The sequence below is a fragment of the Mustelus asterias genome, chromosome 7, assembly GCF_964213995.1.
Source record: "Mustelus asterias chromosome 7, sMusAst1.hap1.1, whole genome shotgun sequence".
Lineage (NCBI taxonomy): Eukaryota > Metazoa > Chordata > Chondrichthyes > Carcharhiniformes > Triakidae > Mustelus > Mustelus asterias.
Window position 1 is genome coordinate 77,332,733 of NC_135807.1, and position 9,323 is coordinate 77,342,055.

Below are 9,323 nucleotides of genomic sequence, written 5' to 3' on the forward strand. Positions count from 1 at the left end.
AGTTGTTAGAGTGGTGTGCAGTGGACAGTGAGGGTGAGAGGGAATGTGACTGGGCTGGCACTGGGCTGGAGGGGTTTCTGGGGCAATGAGCACTTCCTGGTCCCACAAAACTTTCAAAATAATAGAATAACTACCTTTTTAGAAAGACTGTCTTCGTGGACAACTTGTCATCATCTCAACACCTGGTAAAAGTGGGACTGGCATGTTCCAACTTGTCCAAGAAAATTGCAATGATGTCAAACAACAGGCATTGAGCCCCAATTTGTATCATTAAACACCCTTTGGTCTGCAGGTGTCCACGTTGAAAATCTGATCAAGCAGTTTAATGGGTGAACAAAGTCCTCACCAGATATTCCCCGAGAAAAGTCAGAAATGGAAACATTGGTTGACCCTGGTTGGGTTGCCCCCTACTGCCACCCCGCCGCTGGTATTGAATCTGGGATCTTTCTGTTGTTAAAACTCAATCGGCCATTGGAGGACATAGCTGGAAAGAAAGAGTGTTGGGTCAATGCACAATTATACAGAGGATCTGAATATGAAGGAGGTAACGCAAGTTGATCTGAGCATGGATAAAATGGAAACTCTATGCAGATTATAAGGAAAGTAACAATGGGTGTCAGTCGGGGACTGTCAGATCATGAGGAGTGATTTTACTCAGAAATTTGCAGTCAAGAATATCCAATTTTTCAGGTGAGAAACAGATCGGTGGCAGTTAAAAATTCCCTTCATTGTTTCAATTGTACTCATCCTTTTAACAATCAAAACCCTACATTAAACTTTACAATGGTCATCTTTGCTAAAGTAATCTCTGGCTTGGACCTGTTCTGCTATCATCTGGCTGTTATTTAATATTCCGTTAGCATCATTGTGGGTCTTAGACGTGGTAGTTGTGGATCTGGATATAAAGATTAGGCCAGAAGCTAGACTGTTAGTAAACTTTACCTTGTATTGAACTTTTGGCTAACTATGTATAATACAGACTCAGCATGAGGTTCTACATAGAATTCACTCCATGCTCCATTGTCATGTGATCTAAGGTCACATGATTAGACTATATATTTAACATTAACCCTATATACTAGAGGGAAAAGGGGTTCCTTCACATATAACTCTGGGACCTATTTCGAGACAGGAAGGAGCTGTAAATGTGAGACAGGCTGCAGCTGTTTCGGAATGGACCAATGTCCTGGCAGAAAAGGGTAAAGAGGGAAGATTGCAAAGGCTTTAAACAGATAAGACTGGCTAGAGGTGTGGGAGCTATATAAAAATTAAATAAGCTTAAATACAAATAGGACGGCACAGTGGTTAGCACACTGCTGCCTCACAGTGCCAGGGACCCAGGTTTGATTCCAGTCTTGGGTGACTGTGTGGAGTTTGCATGTTCTCTACATGTCTGCGTCGATTTCCTCCGGGTGTTCCAGTTTCCTCCCACAGTCCAAAGATGTGCGGGTTAGGTGGATTGGCCAATCTAAATTACTCCTTAGCGTCAAGATGTGTAGGTTAGGGGGATGGGCAGGGTAAATGCATAGGGTTGTGGGGATAGGACAGAGGGCGGGCCTGGGTGGGATGCTCTGTCGGAGAGTCGATGCACACTCGATCGGCAAAATAGCCTCCTTCTGCACTGCAGGGATTCTATGACAAGCAAAACAGGAAAGGAGAACGTGGACAGACTAAACTAGAGGTGAACATAAATGGTCTGGGGATTGAAATGACTGTAGTGTTCAGCCAGCACCAGTGTGTCTAAACAGGGAACGCACAATGAAGAGAAGCTAGCACGTGCTCACACAAGTTGCACCAGTCTGCACCCGTTAAAGTCCAGGAGTTCTCAACTGTGTCCAACCCATTCCCGGGCCACTGCTCTCACCCCCTCCTCTCCCTCCCAGAACCAGGATCGGGTCCCCCTTGTCCTCATTTTTCACCCCACCAGCCTTCACATTCAAAGGATCATCCTCTGCCATTTCTGCCAACTCCAGCATGATGCCACTAATCAACACATCTTCCCCTCACCCCGCTGTCAGCATTTCGCAGAGACCATTCTCTCCGGGATACCCTGGTCCACTCCTCCAACACCTTCCCCCTGCTCACCATCCAAGGTCCTAAACACCCCTTTCAGATGAAGGAACGCTTCATGTGCACCTCCTTCAGTCTGGTCTATTGCATTCGCTGCTCCCAATACGGTCTACTCTACACCAGAGAGACCAAACACAGACTGGGTGACCGCTTTGCTGAACACCTTCAGTCCGTAGGTGCAAGCAGGACCCAGACCTTCCTGTCGCTTGCCACTTCAACACACCACCCTGCTATTCTGTCCACGTGTCCATCTTTGGCCTTTTGCAATGTTCTAGTGAACCCCAACGCAAACTGGAGGAACAGCATCTCATCTTCCGATTGGGCACAGCCTTCCAGACTGAACATTGAGTTCAACAAATTCAGAACATGAACTCTCCCCACCACCTTCACACCATTCCCATTTATTTAAGATTAAGAATGATTTAACTCTATTTGAAAGAAAAGGGAGAAATATTAAATAAATTAATCAAGCTCAGAGAGGATAAACCCCTGCTCCAGACAAATTCTAAAAGAATCTGAGAAAAAGATGTCAGGTGTAATATTTAATAATTAATTAGAAAAATCATAGAATCCCTGTAGTACAGAAGGAGGCCGCTCTGTCCATCACCAACAACAATCCCACCCAGGTCCACCCCCATAATCCCATGTATTTGCCCTCTAGTCCCCCTGACACTAAGGGGTAATTTAACACTGCCAGCCAACCTAACCCGCACATCTTTGGACTGTGGGAGGAAACCGGAGTATCCAGAGGAAACCCACGTAGACATGGGTAGAATGCGCAGACTCCACACAGTCACCCAAAGTTGGAATTGAACCCAGGTCGCCAGCACTGAGGCAACAGTGCTAACCACTGTACCAGCTGGTTTAAAGGCTTTTTGGGGCCGTTAATTGGAGGTGAAAAGACTCCTTGCTCTTCACCCACCCCTTTCCCGGAAGTACAAACACACAAATCACTAATGGCAGCAGTGCAGGTTAATAAGGCAATTGAAAAATTCAAACCAAGCAGACAGGTTTATTTCAAGTAGAAAAGAATTGAAAAACAGAGGTTTCACTAAATCTTTATCAAATCTTAATCAGACCACACTTAGAGAAATGTGGGCTGTTCTGATGTCATATGATGAAACAAATATCAAGGCATTGGAGTGGGTACAAGAAAGATATACAAGGATGACACAGGAAAGGACTGCGAGGTTATAACCATCAGGAAAGAATGAACAGAAAACAGAATGCTGGGGAGCGACATCTCCTAGAATTAAGAACATTTGGCTAGTAGAAACAGAAGGCAGCATATTACAGGAATTTGGGGGTTAGAGGACTCGCCTTCCCCTGATAAGCAAAGTCAATGTGGCACCTGCCACACAGCCATAACATGCTGAGTGTGGACTAAGTGTCTTCCACCCCATACTGAGGAGCAGCCGGCCAATCAGTAGGCCCAGCAGTGCAAGGTGTACTGTTGTGGGCACTGCCAGGCCTGCCAGCAGGCCCCAGAGTGAGGTCCATGGATCCCAGAGCCACATAAGGAGGGAATGGGGTTGGTGCGTTTTATAGAGCAGGTGGTAGGAAGTATTATCTTAGAAAGGCTACCCCCACCCCAAATGTCTAATGGCGACCCCCATCAAGATAGTATCCCCTTTCCTTACCATCCTTTTTAAATAGTTTTTCAAAAAAGCAACCTGCCCATTCTCACCAGACTGGCTCATGCCAACTGTATTGTGGCCTGGGCAGCGTATTATTGGGATCAGTCGACTTGCTAAAAGCTCAATTAACCCTTGAGCATTTATTTAAATATACCAGGTGAGCTGCTGATTTAGGCACTTGCCCATTCCCTGTATTATTACGGGGGATGGGTGGGAAGATGATGAGGTTTTACATACCCTCCCGTTGGAAATGCGCCTGGTGGGACTGGTGAGACCCAGCCCAGGGATTGTGTTTCCACTCGGGGAGAAGAAAAACCAGACACTGTCAATGTAAGACAATCACCAAGAAATCAAACCTACCCAGAGAGTGGTGAGAATGTGGAACTCCCATTCAGGTGAATAGCATTTGAAGGGAGGCTAGAGAAGCATATTGAGGGAGAAGGGAATAAAGGATTACATTTATGGAGAGAGATGGACAAATAGGCCGAGGCTCAGGTACAGCATAAACATTGGCACGGTTGGACCAATTGGCTGTTTCTGTGCTAAGTACATTCTTTTCAATTCTATGCAACTTTCCTGATCAGTTATTGAATGAAAGACTGTTAATGGGGAGTTTATGATCCCACGCAGCTAAGAGCCTGAGCCCAGGAAGCCCTGAATGGTTCCTCTCCACCCTGACAGCTATTAGAGAATCAATACAGGTAATATATCAGTTTCTGCTCAGCACTCCTATAAAACGAGATAGCATTGAAATAGGAACTGACAGGTAGCTATTTAGAGAAAGCCTGTGGGTCAAACTCATTGGGAAAAAATTGTGTTCCTCAAGGGAGTATCGTCAGTGTTGTCAGCTTAAAGAAGAGAAATGAAGAGGAAAACAGATAAACATATCCTTTACCTCACACATACACCAGTGATCTGGACAGTCGAATATAGCTAATCACACCTGTGCCTGCAATTGAATGTGACCCCACATCTGCATTATGCCAGGGTTCATGTTCTGATCAGAAAAAAATACTTGGAAAAAGCTGTCTTTCCTACATTTTCTGTTTTACTTCAGATTTTCACTTTTGTTTCATTTTACCGATAATCATATAAGTCCATTTCTGTGTGAGAACCGTAGGATGATCATATAAGAAAATAACGATAAATAACATGCACAAGGAAAGGAAAGAAGATATTCGACATTTGGCTGACTTGTTGGAATTGGGGGTGGGGAGGTTGTAATTTGAAGGCTTAATGCAGTAATCTTGCTTTACAGGTTTCATTAGCAAACAACACTCGCAGTGCAGACCTCAGAGCCAAAAATGCTTTAACTTGTTTATCGAGCAGGAGAACCCTAATCAATATCTTTTAGCAGCATTATGTGTTACTGAGCCAGTTTGACTTTTTTTTTCTTTGATATTAGACTCCGTGTAAAGAACTGCGCAAGAGGGCCTGAGAAACAAGCTCAAGGCATTTGGTGACACGGTAGAAGTCTCTCTCAAAGAGCAGCAGATGTCACCAGACCAATGTCCTCAACAGCAAAACAGCCTCACTGTTCCAGTGTATTTATTGTCATGAAGTTTGTGCCTTGCATGGTTAATTTTCAATCTCCTTCCTTTATTCATCCATCTCATTATTGAACAGTCGTTCAGCAATACAAATATTATTCCCAATTAGTCAATGAGGAAAAAATAAATCAACCACATAGGCTGTGGCTACCCAGGCAAATTGACATGAAATGCACTTATTCTTAAAAAAACCTCATATGTCTGAAACTATCTATTTGTTATACATGAGGTTTGTGTGTTGGAGCAAACAGCTGTGGGATCCCTGTGGAAAGAACTCCTACTTGGCTGTGCCATGAATATTCGTACTTTAATTAGCAAATAGGTTTGTTCTGCTTTAATTGTAAGTGACTTTTACAACCGTTCTCCTCATGGGGTAATACCAGAAACTTGGGGCAGTGGGGGGGATCCAAGACTTCACAGCAGGGTTGCATTTTATTCCATTCTTTCCAGCCCTACTACACACAACAATACCTTAAAAAACAATCTTTGAACAAATGTGTCCTCTTGTGAACTAGGGCACAGCATTAAGAAGGGAAAATGCATATTCTAAAACAAACAGCACTTTAAATTAGCAGCTTCAACTTCAATTAGTAACATTAACAGTAACATATTGCAAGGATTTTAACATCAAGTGTACAATATATTGCCAAACATATTGCAAGACAAGTAGTAAACATGTATGAAACATGGGAATATTTTAGTTTTTGTTTTCTTGATACCACCAAGTGTTAAGCATTGTGTAATATATGTATTTTTGGATTGCCACAAAATAAACTTTATAAATGGAACAATATATGTACATCTACTCAAAATACCACAAACCACAAAACTCCCAATTGCTATAAATATTGAAGCACACATTGTTATGGAAATACATGTTTAACACAACAGCGAGACATTTACATACAACCTTTTGGTTGCATTGTAAAACAATTAAATTATCAGAACTACTGCAGCCACCTAAAGACTTGAGGTAGTGTTACGGTTGCATTTTGCCCAAAGCCCCAACACTAAAGTCTATTCGTTTAAAATAGATCTTTGATTAAGGATATAAATTTAAAAATCTCAAAGCTACAGCTTTTCCAGTGGTTACACTCTACCACACATTAGGGTCAGTGAAATGTTTGATTTTTTTTAGGGTAAGTGTCCTCCATATTTTCAGGTAACAACTTCTCGATTGCAAGGTATAGAACAGTTCCTTGGCAATGATGACCTGTTTGGTTTCTTCTTATTGGGCCTCACTCCAGCACTATCACACACCACTGTTGCAGATACCAGAAACTCGCCAATGTGGCTGTTTGAACTATAACTCACTATGTTAAAGTATCAGTGCTGCTAATAAGGTCTCAGCAGTACACAAATCAGCTCAATGCATGGTCAATTATGCAGTTTAATTTAAGAGCTACTTCAGGGGAATATTTTGTGAATTTAAACTACTGAGTAAATGATAGGCAAAGTGGAAGAGAGGGTCACTCTTGACCATGATTTAAGGCATCTGATATAATGCATATACTAAGAGTGTTGTCATCAAAACATTACAGTACAGTTCAAACAAATCATGAGAGAAGGCAACAGTGGCTGAAAATTAAACTGTTGCTCATCCTTAGTGAATTTAAAAATTACTAAAAAAAACACAGAAAAAGCACAATTTGACAATCATCTACTAATTTTTGTAAAAAATTAACTTTTTGTTACTTTTAACTTACTAATTTGAGCCAATTTAGGTAAAAATAATTTTAACGATTTATAGAGGACAGATCATTGCTACAAAGTGTGCAACAAAATTAGAGAGAATAATGATGCCACTGTGACTCAAATAATTTTGCAGCTTCCCTGTTGTAATTTAGAAGTTCCATACTGATTTCTGAGAATATATTAGGTGCATGCTGCAAGAGTGTACCAAGTGAGCCAATTTCCAATTGTCCTGCATGCTGCATGGTCCACTGAATACCAATCGTGACAACAATATTCAAACATGTGCCATGCAGCTGGCGAAAAATAAAGGTGATTGGGGGTGATTCTCCCAGCCCGCTGCTCGAGCAGCACAGCAGACCAGGAGACGTCAGCGGAGGTCGTTTTGCAGGCTTCCCCCTGGGCACCACGGCCTCAGCGAATCTCCCAGGCATCCTGCACAGCCAATTGGGCATCAAGCAGTGTCAAGGAGATGGGGCCTATTGGGGGAGAGGCCTATTGGGGGGGGGGGTAATCAGTGGGGAAGGGGGTCCACTGCCACTCTGCAATTGGGATCACAGGCAGAGGGAGGAAAGTGATGATGGGGGCTGAGCATAGTTGGGGGTGGGGAACACAGGGGATGGCCAGGTCTGGGAGGCCAGCAATCAGGGGATGGGGTTGGGGAGGGGTGGGGGGGGGGGGGGGGGGGGTTGGAAGGCCAGCGATCAGGGGTTGCAAAGCTGGCCGGCAACTGGGAGGCCGGCAATGCAGAGCCACTGTGCATGCGCCGATCTCTGCGTGAAACACGCTAGGGCACTTCATGATGCACAGTGTCAGAGATTCATTCTAGACATCACGCTAAAAAACTAGCACGATTTACTCTCATTTTCCCGCAAATTGGAATTTGTTTGGGAGAATCCCAGCTGGAATATCGAACTTGTTTTTGTCTTGGATGTTTAACCCACGTAACATTGTGTGTTATATGACCTGGAATGCAGTGCCTTGAAAAGGCAATGGCCAGAATTCTCTGACCTCGCCTACAGCTGAGATTTTTCGGTCCTGCTGCAGTGAATGGAGAATTGGTTGAGCGCCAAATTGTCCATTCTCGCTGGCAGCAGTAGCAGAGCATGGAAGACCAGAGAATTCCGGCCAATAACTTCCAAAAGGGAATTTGATATATATCCTGCAGGATGATGAGGAAAAAGTGTGGGATTGGGACTAATTGGATAGCTCTTTCAAAGAACTCGCACAGACATAATTGGCCGAATGGCCTTCTCTGTGTGGTAAGATGCTATGATTTTGCATTTAATTCTTCTCTCTACTAAATTAGAACAGAGAATGGAATTTCAGATGAATGGGGTAAGCATTTGTTCCTGTCAGTTCAAAAAAAGAGCCCATATAAGATTCTTCTAAAAGGATGCTGGAATCTCAAGAGTATTTATACTCAGATTAGAAGTAATTTAATCAAACCTGAAGTCATTTTCTTCACTAAACTAAAGGAGTTCTTCTGTGTGACTTAGTTGGCAAATAGCCTAAAATGTTAGTGTTGTGTCCTATGCAACACCCTGAATTGATGGGATGTTGTTGGAAACATTAGTTAGCCAACATGCTATTTGTAATATAGCCACATCAATATAATATACACCTGATCAAACACAAATTTCAAAATACTCATTCCACTTTGCCCTATTGTACAGACATCCTGGTCCAATCACATTTTTCAGTACATTGGTTCTTTTTTCCCCTTTGTTCCCACCAGTTCTCTACCTTCCCCTCCATTTATCTCTCTAGGAGGTTTATTGACTCTCCCAAAAGGCAATTATTTGTCTCTGAGCATTGACTGTGAGTTTTGCAAAGCTCATGGACGAATCACAGCTTTTCTAACCTTGTGCTCACTCAACATCCACATCTGCATATCCAGCTGTGCAGATTGCTGGATAGCATCCGTGACTGCTAACTTTGACTGGCTTTCCTGTCCTTGGGGTATTGGAAAGCAATTGTCATCGGTAGACTGGGACTCGATCAGAGTCGATAAGACCAGCTAACTCAAATTGAATCTGGGACCTCAATGGCCCAAATGGCTAACTGGATAAACTGTGTGAGTAGAAAAGCTTAACCAGCTACATCTTATCTTTAGGTTTTACACATTATTTAGGAAAAATGTTGCAAGCAAGAAATGGATCTTTATGATGTTGCATCTAGTAGTATATCAATCAATATAGTTTGAGAAGACATTACTCAACTTATAATTAAGAGGTTGTTTCAAATCTTACTACATGTTTACAAATAGTATCACTTCCTTATTCTAACTGTGATCCCTTGTCATGTGTGCAATTCTCAATATAGATTCAATCAGTGCAAATCTAAGCCACAGTGTGCATTTTGGGTATCAATA